Source organism: Halichoeres trimaculatus, unplaced genomic scaffold (genome assembly GCF_033239565.1).
Source record: "Halichoeres trimaculatus isolate MK-OKI-2021-1 unplaced genomic scaffold, fHalTri1.1 fHalTri1_scaffold_20, whole genome shotgun sequence".
NCBI classification, from domain to species: Eukaryota; Metazoa; Chordata; class Actinopteri; order Labriformes; family Labridae; genus Halichoeres; species Halichoeres trimaculatus.
The window spans coordinates 20510080-20523951 of NW_027437198.1; the positions used below are offsets into that span (position 1 = coordinate 20510080).

Genomic DNA, 13872 nt, shown 5'->3' on the forward strand with positions numbered 1-13872 from the left:
TTGAAGCAAATGAACCAGGAATATATCTTTTTTTTAACACTACCTTTCTTTGTTCAAGATGTTTTACCAGATACAACACAATGACATTATGTATTTATAGTTTCAAAGCGCTGTTGTTTACAAAGGGACATGAAGCAATCTTCAACCATGTTTCAACCAAGCAGTCCGGTTCGGTTCAGTATGGTTTGGCACGGTTTAGTGCAGTTAAGCCTGATCCTGTTGGCGTTTCCACAGCAAACTGTGCCCTCTCGTGGTAGGGGGTGTGTAAGCTGGATGCCGAAAGCCGCAGCTGTTAAAAAATAGCTTGACGCCGTAGCAGCATGACACAGTTTACCCGCTAATAAATCCAACGAAGAAGAAAAAACACGACACAGTAAACAAGGATCATAGATGGAAGACATGCAGCATTCCGTCCTCTCTGTGATTGGCATGTAGCTTTTTGATACGAAGTGCAATCAAGCTTTGTTTCAGAGAAGTCTGTGTAGCCACTGTCGGGGTAAGTGATGATTCTTTCGACCAATCAACGGTCTGCAGTGTTGTAGCTCCACCTTCCGAGAGCGGATCAGTTCAGTCTGGCACCCATACAAAAGGATCCCAAAAACTTGGATGGCTTGTCTCGGTTATTTGGGGATCTGTCCCAGGATAAGTCAGTGGAAACTAGGGCTGCACGATTATCGCAATCGCAATGTCAGCACATGCAATTCAGATTTTTCTCCATGATAACCAAGTAAGTCTGTAGACTCATCATGACACAACTTTTTTTATTAAATCGCAAGCACAATCGCAATCGCAATATTGTCCACCTAATCGCAAATCACACCTTTTCCCCAAATCGTGCAGCACTAGTGGAAACACCACAAAATGTGCGCCGTCCCGAGACGAACCAAAGAGGTCTGCTTGGTGGAAACGCAGCTTTTGTGAACTCAGTTTGTTCTGTAGATAAGCACCAGGCTGTATTTGGTACAAGGGATGGGTATCGATAACAGATGTTTTAGGATCAATTAGAAATGGTCATCATTAGCCTTTGTGCTTAATGATTCTCTTGCCAATTCTTTACATTACGCCGGAGCGGCCAGACCTTATGTCATGTGACGTACCACACATCAATCACCAAGAACACAAAGTGCAATTTGTGCAACGCCATGATATCATGCAAGGGTGGCAACACCACCAACTAATTTATTTTCTTTTACCCCAAGATGTTATTGACTTTAGCCAGCCTTAAACTCATATGTTGGCTTTTACTAAAATGTTGCTAATTGAAGCAGTTAACCTCCATGATGTCTTCTACAGTGAATGGAGCTTTACAGGACACTTTTTTTATTTGCAAAACTGGATCAAATTTTGAATTACAGGTTATGAGGCAATGCGAGCTCTCTAATAAGAGAAGCTATCATAAGGAAGACTTAAAAGCAGCACACCTGTTTGGCATTATTGACAAATATTGATCCCTTGTCCAGGTGTAACTATGGAGATTATTGCAGAGGAATGTTTGCCGGATAAGGTAATGGGCCATAAATTCCCTTAAGTAGTAACAGGGTTGGATAATTAGCAGCATGTGATGAAACAGATCAAAGGTAAAGTAGTGAAAGCAGGTTGTAATTTCGTATATGCAGCTTTCTACAACCAGGAAAGTGGCAACCTCCATCTGTCCTACCAGCTTTAAAGCTCAAAAATCTTAACTACGATGGATTATGTGGACCTTAATCTCACCCAGTATATGGGTGCATGTATTTGTGAGTGTGCTGGTAGGTTAAGTAATCCTTTTGCTCTAATCCATCTATTTTGTTTCGGTCCACTGTTCAAATTCAAGGTGGAAAAGTGCCGAGACGACAACATTTGCCTTCCCAGCCTGTCTGGTTCACAGTGCTTTACCTGCTGAGCACAGAGACTCACCAAGCCTGAAGGACTATGTCACTTTAACCCTGTCCCCAAGCATGTCCCAGGCCGCACAAAAGCCATCTGGGGTGCGTCTGAGAGCTTTAGCAAAGAAATAACTCTTTCAATCTGCACTCTGCATGGTTCTGACTGCAGGGCGCTGAGGTCGCCAATACCACAACTCTTACTGGTCTACTCCTCCTCCTCCTTCTCCTCCACTCCTCTAATCCTGGCCTACATGACTGACTCTGACTGAAAGCACCACACGCCAGAGGTGGGAGCCAAAAGCACTGTGAGATTGAAGAAAAAGACCACCTGCTCATCAAACTAAATTGCACTCACTGAAGGCAATAGGGGGAAAGAGAGAGTGAAAAGGAGGGGAGATGAGAAAAAAATAAGTAGGAATACAAAGAAAGACAAGTCACTGCTCTCCCTCTGTGATCTTGGCAGACAAAAGAACAAATTACATTTCTGCGTCATGCCCCCTGAGGGTCAGAATCAGCACAGGGTCCCTCTCAGTGCTGTTTGTGTGCGAGCATGTTGATATAGGTTCCATCAGTTCCCACAAGAGAGACGGGGAGGTGCACGGGCCTACCTTTCAGCCTTTCATCTTGGCTTCTTTTGTATTCTGCTATATGCTTGTGTCTGTTGTCTCTCCTCTCTATTTGGCTGAATTGACTGTTATTATTCCAAACAGCATTATCTTCATTAATGCCACAGGTCTCAGGACTTTACACTCCCAGGGTGCCAGGTCTGGAGAGGGCTGCAACCAATCTCCCTAGATAAAAGCTCAGCAGAGAGCTCTATGCAAGCCAGACAGCTCGGACTTGCCTTCATCCTCCCTCCTCATTCTCACAGAGAGGTATAGGCCCTACAAAGTTGAAGATAGAGCTTTAATCTTTGCGCTTTCAGCCAGGCAGAAACATTTGAACTTAGAGTAGCTCCATATAAAGCCATCAGGAGTCACTACAGGTTGTTAGGCAACAGTCAAAACAAACCAATTGTATTGTGTTTGTTCCCATTTGGAATATAATGTTAGAAAATTGTAGGGCAGAGAGCATTCATAATGAAAAAAAGGATTAAAACACCAAAAATGGAGAAGAAGAGCTTTAGACATTTCAGCCTCAGAGGTAGAACGCTCTGCAGTCATGCTGGAGTGCCTTTGGGCAAGACACTGAACCCCAAACTGCTCCTGCTATCAGTCAGTGATGTGTGAATGTATTTGTAGGAGTTAGCTAATGCTTCATGTTGCTCACTGTAGCCGTCATTAGTGTGAGGGTCCGGTGTGACCAGGTGAATGTGACAAGCAGCATAAAAGCGCTTGTCACAGAACTTTACTTTTATTTATGAGCACACCCTCCATCTCTGCCGTGGCCTATGCTGTCTGTGACTCGTGCATCATTTTCCAAAGTCAGCCATGCATGACGAGTTATTTTAAAGGTGGTGTGGAGAGCTGACGTGTGGCTGGGCCAGGCCAGGGCAGCTGCTGGGGTCTCGGCTTAGTGCCCCAAGCCCCCTCGCTCCAGTGGTCACACCGCATCAGCTCCCGGCCCGCGCCCCGGACACTGATTTATGGGACAGGGGGATTACCATCAAACCAGCCGTGAGGACCACCCAGATGGTGGCACAGGACGACAGACGCACAAAAACACACACAGGCAGACACGCAAGCAAACTTATACAAATACACTGACACAAACACTCTGTACAAGCACTTGTATGTACTCTTCTTTCTTTGTCTCACATGCCCACAAAAACCCACATCCTTCACTGAGTATTTACTTCATGCTAAATATCAAAGAGTAAAACTTTCAGGAGTTATCCCAACGTGATAGCTGCACATGCTACTTGTAGAGCTTAACCACTCAAGTGCGTAGAACGGATTAGTTAACTGAGGCTTCCTCACCACCACGAAAACCAACTTTGCTCATCAAGGTTCATATGTTTCTGCATGATGAGCCTGGTTAGAAATAAGTCCACTCCATTATGTCATACAGTTTCTTTTCTTTTTGCCACTGAAGCTTGTATTATGCACAACAGAGGGATAAAGACTTGTGGAGTCTGCAACCTCAACAGTCGAAAACCACTATGTAGTCACAAACCAGGAGGGGAGGCCAGGCTCCAACTCCAGATTTCATTAGAATGTCTAAAGTTCTCCCAGATTGGTGGAGGACCGCTTCGTCTTGATTTTCTAACTATCTAAGTTCAGAAAACCCAAATTCCCCAAAAGATTCAAGGGTGTGTAAAATGTAAATTAAACAAGTATTTAGTTTAACCTTTTATTTAATAGAGAATGAAATAAGTTTGATGAGGCTAAAACAAAGCAAAACACGACAAAACAAAACAAAACAAAACAAAAACAACGTCCAAGTATGAGAATGAATTTCAGAATAATGTTGCTTGGTATAAAATGAGGCAAAAAGTTAATTAATTTCTCCCTCTTAAATACAAAGTATCATTTTAAGATGAAGACAATGTAAGGAAATTTTTTTTACAAAAAAGTCAATGCCCAGGACTAGCCATAGAAGCAGCAATAACTCTGTAGTGGAAATCACCGCATGTATTTATAATCTTATTAAAAAAATAAACTCTACCATGCAAGGAAACACAAATTTATGCAAACTCCTACTTGAAAATCCTGAAAATGGCATCTAGGGATGGGTACCGATGCCCGGTACCTGGCAAATGGCATCTGTACTCAAAGGTACCAATTTTTGGTTGTGTGATAAAAAAACATCAATTTGTTCGGCAATCAAAGCTCTCTTTTTTAATTTAATGTATTCATTCCTCAATATATAACCTTGCAATGCTGTGTTCATGTCCAGTGTGGAAAATCCCCTTCTCTTCCTCTCCCTCACAGTCACAAGGATGCGTTGGGTCCCCAAACATGGTACCTTTCGATTTTACGTGAATCGGTACTTTTGACCGAATTTGGTTGGTACCTATAAAAGCACCTAATTCGGTACCCATCCCTAACTCCATTCTCATGAGGAATGGGACTATTTGTTATCAGCATACAGTCCCACAGCCCTCATCTAGTATTTTGTTACTGGGATGCAAAAGGCCCCATGGCCTGGCTATCAATGGTAATGCTGGGCAATATATTCAGGTTTTCAATGAGCACATGTTGCCATATTTTAACAAACCAAACCAAATGCTGCATAATTAACAAAAACATGGGTCTGAAGTAGAAGAGTTCAGGTCCAGTCCTGGAAACAAGTCGTGCAACTACAAATCCACAAAAGAGAGCCTGAAAGTTATTAAAGTCTGAAATCCTATATTGGGCAAGAACTGGTCAACACATCACTTTCTAAACTCCTGAAACTGATCCAATGGGCTCCTTCTAAGCAAGTATTTTCTTTAAGGAAGAGGATTTGCAGCAAAAGGGTTAACAGACTCCTGACCCAAGTTTTCTGGACATTTTTGTTGGAATGATATTTAATAAAAGCATTGTTGGTGCTGATACCATCAATTTCTATTTTTATCACATTTTGTGAATCGTGGTTGTAAATAAAGGGACTAGACTCATCCTTGATACTTTTCAGTCAAGGCATATTTTCACGTTCAAATACACTGAGCCGCAGAGGAAAGAAGGGAAGAAAAAGCACATACTTTTCACTTGCTGGGGCACAGCGCAACTCAACCTCTAGGCACCAGTCGGATGAGCCGAACAATAAGAGTCAATGATAAATCGGACGTGGTGCATTCCTTGGGCAAACACTCACTTCATAAAGGGAGACAGGTAAGCAAACACTCACCTGCCCTGAGCTAATAACGCATGTGGAGGCAAACACAAACTCACACATGCACACACTTGAGTTTGTCGATATGTTGAGACAATGATGAGAATTGGACAAAGCAGCAGAATGCTCTTGGCAAAATGAAAAGACAAGGTTTGCTCAAGAAAACTTCTGAATAAATAAAAAAAACTAAATCTCAGAGAGTCACTTTTTCTTCAAAGAAATCACTTGAGAAGAATGGGAGTTACCTTTGTAAAGTTGTGTGAGATAACTAGAGATGGACTGATGTGTTTTTCAGGGCTGATATCGATACTGATTATTTGTAGCCAAGGAGGCCAATAATATTAGGAGCTGATATTCATTTACATTAAAAGTGAAAATACTGGCGTCATAATTTGGAACAATACAACCTCCGACGCCTTTACGCATCTATTTATTAAACAGCTTCAAGGCTCAGCAGCATGTCTTATATAGTTAAATGAATGATTTAAAAGAATAAGTAGCTCCCTTAAGTTTTCAAAAATAAAAGCATGTTGTTAAATTGATTTCTTATCGGCTGTTGTATTAACAAAAAAAAAGGCGATATGCCTCAGAATGCCGAATATTGTGTCTATCCTTAAAGATATCAGTGTTATATGAAAGGTAGAAATGAGCTGGAACACACAGCTACAGACAATCATACCCACTTTGTTTAAAGTTTTTCTTACTCATTGCACTGAGAAAATAAACAGAGCTAGTATTTTTTAAATACAGCAATCCCAATGGCTGCAGGAGAAGGATTTAAGCTGCTTACACAAAATGCATTTCATAATAAGTTGCACACTATAAACCACATGTGTAGGCAAAGCCTCCAAGAACCTGTGTGTCTGTGTGTGTATGAGCAGTTTTTATCATTTATGAATGTCAGGAAATCATGGCAGTGTTAACTTTCCGACCCATCAAATCCCCCAATTTTCCCCCCGAGGCCTTCTCAAACCTCCAGTGACAGCCATGCTCGGCCCAGTAGGATGCAAAACTTCCTGACCATGTGACTCCCTCCAGCTGCTTTTTGATTGGACGCTCAAAGGCGGAGAAGATGAAGAGAAGAGGAGGGGAAGTGGTGGCTGGGAGCGAGCTGGCAGCGGATACATGAGAGAAAACAAATTCCTGCCCCATCACCATGGAGATGAGTCAACAGCAGGTCGGGGGCTGGGGTGGGTGGTGGTGTGGGTTGTGGGGCACAGAATGACCTGCTGTAGTTAACAATTCATCCCCGTATCCGGCTCCCAAATGATTGGGCAAACATGGAGTGCTGCAGAGTCAAAAGGGCCCCGAGGAGCTGAGAGAGGGGCATCACCCTGGGGTGACATGCTGACAGGCATACACTGGTTGGTAGAGGGTGGACCAGCTGAAAGGGGGAGGATGGAGTAGGGGGCACCAGTGGGGAGGGGGCCAAGTACAGTGAGTTTTACGTGCTAACAGCCACACACAAAATGATGACTGTTGATAGCCAGGGATTTCCAAAACTGTGTCATTTTATTATATCACCATGTACAGATACCATTATGGCACTATGTCTAAAAAAAAAAAAAAAAGAAAGAAAGCATATTGTCTAGACTTGCTTGCTTTAATACTCATAAAAAAAAATAAAAAATCAACCAAATAAAAGAAAACAAACTTCAAAATAATTTTTCAAGTAGACTTTACATGTGTGTTTGTATGCTAGTCAGATCAGTCTCACTATATTTACTGACTGAATGTACACAGGGTTATGCAGACTCTGAGCATATTGTTGAACTGTTGATGATAAATTGTGCCATTCATTAAAAATATTTATTCCAAATGAAGAACCGAGAGAAGACATCAAAGGAGAGGAAACTGCCGATGCACAGCTGATGCGCAGCAACTCCAGTAAAGTTGTAAACAACACACTGTGTAATAAATGGATGAAGTGTCTGTGATGTCACCCATTTGTTTCTGTTTTGTGGTTTCAAGCCCATCCTCTACAGAGGCCACAGTGGAAATGCTTAACTCAACCTGGCTTCATTCAGCTGTGGATGAGACAAAGAGGTAGGCCTTTTGCCTTGTCAGAGACAGCTACTGTCAGTAAAGTCACCCCCCTTTGCCACTGTAAGTTTAATAACTTCAAAAAGAATGTGTTATTTTACCCCTTTACAGTGTGTGCTAACAGAGGAATGATGTATTTTTACTAAGACTATTTTTTGAACCAGGCTGTAAGCATATTTATTTTTACAGGAAAAATCAGCTTTTTTGAGCGGTGTGTGTGCGTCTGTTTATTCTGCAGACTCTCACAGAACTGCCGACTTTAGCATTTTGCATAGGCTTCATATTTTGCAACTGGAGGTTGCTGCTTGTTGTAAATGTAGAACACAAAGTTGCACTTTGGAGGAGGCTGGAAACTGCGAACATTTTGTGTCAAGATGTGTACTGTTTAAAGGATATAGCTGTTCAGGAGACTTAATGTGGGGCCTTCTTGTAAAGGGCCTAAAACAAGAAACAACAAATACTTTTTAATTTTTCTATAATGGGGCATCTGTTCTGCTTGGCTGTTAAATGCTGTGCTTTAAATTCAGAGGTTATCGTCCTCAAAGCAGGCAGCTAAAATTTGATCATAACCTAGGTTCCTTTACCCACCTCAATCACTCATCCCCTCATCTCAGTTTTATATTCTGTTTAGGGATGGGTACCTTTCACATTTAGAGCGATACAGTACCAAGGCCTGGTACCTGGCATTTGGTACCGGTTCTCAACGGTACCAATTTTTGGTACTTTTTTCAGTCTATGTAGTTTAACATAACATAACATCTTCAACTTATAACCTTGCAATCCCCCACAGTCATAAGGATGCATTTAGATACCTAAACATGGTACCTTTTGAATTTATGTGAATCAGTACCTGGTACTTTTGACAAAATTCGGTTGGTACCTTTAAAAGTACCTAATTTGGTACCCATAAACTAATTCTGTCGACAGTTCCATCTCTAAATTAAGACACAAAAGCTCAGAAAAAAAACCTAGGACATTCAGATGTAATTAATCTTAAGCCAAACCGGTGTAAATGTAACCCCCAAAAATTGTAGATATTTGAAAGCAGAATGACTACATTTTTGGAAATTAAAAACAAAGGATTTTACTGCCTGGATTAACTCTTTCAAAGCAATGGTGGAAATTGAAAGAGCATTAAACGAAACAAAAAAAACCCCCAAAGGGCTAAAAGTACATTCATCTTAAGAGAATATTACTCACCATGACATGACTTGAAAGTATCAAAGGTCGACTCATCCAAAATATGGAACTTTTATCTGTAAAGAAAAGAAGAAAAAAACAAACATCACTTTACATGCTTGGTATTTTAGTTTAATATTTGATTAACTTCTCACTCCTATTAGCTAGGGTTATTTAATGAAAACAGTGTAAGGGGATGTAGTTTGAGGTCCAGTCAAAAAAGTTTCAAAGATTAAGACCAGTGTCCACGAAACAGGAACTGGTTTTACTTGTGGAGCACAGCGCTGCTTAACAACAACGGGTCAGAGACAGAAAAAAGAGGTGAGCAAAGGGTTGATCTCATCAGTCACATCATACAGAAGAAGAACCTCAAGCTTTGTCTCATGTGAAAACTGTCATACATTACTTTATGCACCGTCACAGCTCGGTTTACTCCCCAGAATGGCAAACCAAATCCCATTATCCAATTGGCCGTTTTACTTTGAAGAGGTTGAAATGCCACCATTACTTCAGACCTCTGGAAGCAGTGAAAGGAGGGTGTGTAAGCAGAGACGACCTGTAACTGGTTCTCTGCTGCCACTAACGTCAGAGCACAGTGTTTTCAAAAACACTCCCGTAGCATGTACTTCCTTTATTGGGAATTAGGATCATCTCTAAAATAACCCACCCAACAAATCTTACAAATGAAAACCAGGACCGCATCATTTATAGAGCGGCTGTCGGAGGAAGAGAAGGAGAAAAAGGAACAAAAACAAGGGGAAAAAACGGAGATGATGATAAAAATAGCAGATGTCTGGAGTCACTTCTCGAAAGGTGTGTCATTCAGGGAGTTGGGGACGAGCTTCTGGCTGTGGTTGGGTTCTAAATTTAGCATATTTACTAAAATATAAAGTGAGTTCAGTCACTGGCACACAAAGTTTCTCCTCCCTCATGCATGACCTCAGTGGTGCTGCCGGCGTCACTCGTGACGAAATACAAACCATATAAAACAACATAAAAAGACCTCCTCAAATACTTGGAGTATAAAAGGAAGCAGATTCAATTTAACGATTCCCGTAAATGGTCCTGGTACAGCCAAATAACAGAAAATATCTTTTGCATGTACTAAATTTAGAGCAGAGTTTGAGCTTAGATAAGCTTTCATGAAACAACTATCAGTACTTCTCAGATATAAAGAAATCACGTTCGTCCATTCATTCCAGTATGTCTGAAAAGTGAGCGAAGTCGTATGACATGTTGAAAGCTACTGTGTTTGTTTCCTGTCTTCAGACATTCAGAGGATGAGCCTGTGTGTGGCAGCCTGCATGGGGAGGATGCCTTCAGGGCCAGGCTGAGGAGTAAGCGAAGCAGAAGTCCCATCTAAGCTCTAAAGCATGCGAGTATCAGGCCTGTAACTAAAACACAAGCATAAACACAAGCAATGTTAGGGATTACACCCTGCAATACCGCCGCAGGAAACCACAGACAGCGCAGGTGTAACCATCGCCTCGGACACATTCTTCCCCAGTGGAGGTGGTCTGACTGACAGCTCATCATCTGCTATTGTCGGCTGTGTGAAACTTGTGTAAACATCTGCGGGCATTTGTATGTTTGTGTGTGTGTGTAGTAGAAGCCACAGGTGACACACGCATGCACAGAGAAGGATTACAGTGGTCTAATGTCATGTCAAAAAAAGCCCTGGAGCACAATACCACTCATTCTTTTGGAAATGACTGGATAATTAATTAATTTTCATATTATTTGTCTCGCTTTCCCCCCAGGGTGTTGGATCTCGTCTTTTCAATTTTGTTTATGTATCTGCTTGTTTGGGCATAAATCAAAGATCCAAGAAGGACATGTTTCAGATTATTAACAGTGAAAGATTTTTTTAATGCTGCTTTGTATTTTGTTTTTTTAAATGCAGTAGGCTGAAGATTAAGAGAAAGGAGTGGAGACGATGGGTGAGGGAAGCAGGTTTCCTCAGTAAACAGCACCCTCTAGAGCAACACCCGTCATGCAATCCTAAGCCTAACTCTTAGTGTTGCTGCCTGGTTTTACAAAAAGCAGAAAGAAATCCTTACAGAATATATTAAATACATACTTTTCTTTAGTGTAAATAAACTCAAATCTTGTTTATGTTTGTATCATTTTGATGAAAATTTCAGCCAGAGTTTGGTTTTTGGTGTGCCAGAAGAAAAAACACCAAAAAAAGCAGGTTATCGTGTCCTCTGGTTAAATCCAAAGTATGATTATAGAGGTGAATTTCAGCGCCTCGTTTTCCTCGTGCGACGATAATGAGGCAGGCTGCTATTAACATGTTTGCTTTAATCATGTTAAGGGTTATTAGTGGCGGTTTACAGTACACGGGAGAGATTAAGGTAGGCCACAGAGAAAGCGGAGGAGGCCAACGACAAGCCTGCTACCCACAAATGTGGAGCCGGCTGAGAAATATGAGTGCACAGTAGGACACGAAACCCAGCAGGACAAACCTCTTCCTCTTTCTTTCTTTTTTTTTTTCTCTCCCTCTTTCTCTCTCTGTCCGCCTCAAATCATGTTACACAACCACAAAGGAATGCCTCGTATATCTCAGGCAGGTTTAAAACAAGTGTAAAAAGAAGCAAAGAAGAGACTGTGAAGGGATCTATAGAAGCAGTAGGAGCTGTTCGGTTCCTCCGTGTTCAGCATGGCAGGGAGCTTGGCAGCACTGACACACAAGTCCGGACACATACGCACCCAGCTACTTCACACATGCTTACATAAACTAAATCAGGCAGAGACGCACGGCGGTGTGCACCAACCAGGGAGCACTACACATTTCCTCCATATTTTTCCATGCCATTAATGAAAATAGACATTGCAGTGTTTCAATACATTTTGTTGGAATTTGGGGAGCACTTGAAAATCCATCATTTTATGAGCCTTAAAACTTTCCCACAGAATTCCCACAGTTTTTCCGAGTATTTGACCCACACACATTAAGGTAGCACTCAATTAGGAGCAAGGAGCCTAGAATGGGGCGCTCATACACAGTTTAAACATAACTTAGAGCACCCAACGCCCACATTTATGAGCCCAGGGATGCATTAAAGTAATGTTAATTTCTCATTTGTGCACAATGGAAAATCATTCATTAAGCACAATTAGGGGTTTTCATTACCTCTGCCAAGTAGGTTATGTTTTTGGGAGACTATGTGAACAACATAACTCAAAATGTTACAAACGGATCTTGATGAAATTTTCAGGAAATGTTCAAAATGGGATAAGTAAGAAGTGATTTAATTTTGGAGGTGATCTGGATCACCGTCTGGAGCCAGGATCTTTTTTAAAGGATTCTTTATCATCATGAGATAGGGCTGTTTTCACCATATGTGTATAAATGGTCGGACTGCCTTGCAAAACAATACAAGACAAGATGTAAAAGTAAGATCCAGTTTCTGGCATTATTCTGGATACTAAGACCCAGAATATGAAATATGTACTGGGTCATCATAATTTTCAACACTGTCAGGTAACAAATTATCGTACAAACCTGCAACGAACACCAAATTGTAGCAGACAGTCTGCTGAAAGGGAGTATAACATTAAAGTAGGACTAAAGTGTTGCATGACAATCACAATATGCTTGGCAGAGGTCTGTTTTCTCTGAGTGCTTTTCTAGTTTTTGGATTAACTTAAAAAAATAACAAGGGCCAAAGCATACCGTTAGAGTTGAGCAAGTCTGATTTTTTCTAAGTGAACATGACTCACATTTTTTGTGGTTTTGTTATCTACTCACACCACAAAAACACACACAAAAACACACACAAAAATGTAAGATTAAAGTGAATTTTGCAGATAATTTTAGCACTTTATGCCTGACTGCACTGGTAAAAGGTGTGTGTATTTGTGTGCACATGAAGTTAGCAGAAGGTCACTGTGGTGAAGTATTAGAGTTCTGTTTGCTCTCCTCCATGTACTCTAAGGGACCAGCCTGTTTGTAAGTTTGAACAGTGACGTGTGAAACCCGTAAAAAACAGGACATAGCGCCGCTCTGTTTGCTTAAGTACACCCAAAGAATGGACTGCTATTACAAAACAAATCTCTCGGCCTGCATTCCTCCTGTCCATCAAACCCTACCTGTTCAGCAAGGTGTGACACAGAGCGGAAAAGGTAGTTACAGGAACGTCTACAACATGGTGGGATGACTTGCAATCTGTTTAAAAGGTTGTCAGCACTCTGACCTTCCTTTCCGACCCAAGGAAAGAGGCATGCATCCACAAGTTTGCACGGGAGTGAAATTTGTTTCTCTCTTCCTTCCAGTGAGCATGTGTACACTGTCACAGAGACTCAGGCCTGCAGCGAGACCAATCAGCATCCGGTTATCCACAATGTGCTCTTTTCAGCCCCATTCAGTGAGAGTTTGATATTGTGCAATAATGGAAATACCAATTATTCGGTGATGCTGCTATGGGCTGGGAATCGATTGAGCTCACAAGATTTTTTCAGAAGGTGTGTTGGATGCCATGCATTTGTTATTTTGCCAATACAACCACAGCATTACAGTCACACTTAATTACACTTCTGTGTCCTAATTGCCCAGCAATATAAATCACACTTTGACAGCAACATGTGACACAGTTTACCAGCGAAACAATGTGACTATTGAAACAAAATACTGATGAAGCGTTGGCAGTTTTGATTATGAGAATGAAAGAGAGTTCACTTAGCAATAAAACCTTACTTTGCAGACAGCGGCTGATGGTCGGAAACTGCCATCTAAACTTTATCGTATAGGCTGTTGGAAAACTAGTCCAATGCTCTCAGCTGCAAAAGATCAACAAACTCAGACTTTTTTTAGGATAAATCTTAGGAACTTTAGGCATCATATATAAGGTGTAACAGACAAAAAGACAAAACATATGTTGTACCTCAACCACAGAGGCTTCAGCTTGAAACTTGATCGGTTTTCCCAGTAGACTGTTTAAAAGATGGATATAGTCTCAGTGACATCATCCATTGTTTTCTAAGGAGGTGTTTTGATGTCACTATTTTTTCTTCAACTTAAAAATAC

At 41.3% G+C, this 13872-nt stretch overlaps 1 long non-coding RNA gene across 1 annotated transcript in view; it reads right to left on the bottom strand.

Annotated features, from left to right (window-relative positions):
• Positions 1 to 13872, bottom strand: part of LOC141809821 (uncharacterized) — a 72910-nt gene that overhangs the window by 15658 nt on the left and 43380 nt on the right. The window contains exon 2 of the long non-coding RNA XR_012600014.1: positions 8865 to 8920. This is a non-coding gene — a long non-coding RNA (uncharacterized LOC141809821). The remainder of the gene's footprint in view (positions 1 to 8864; positions 8921 to 13872) is intronic.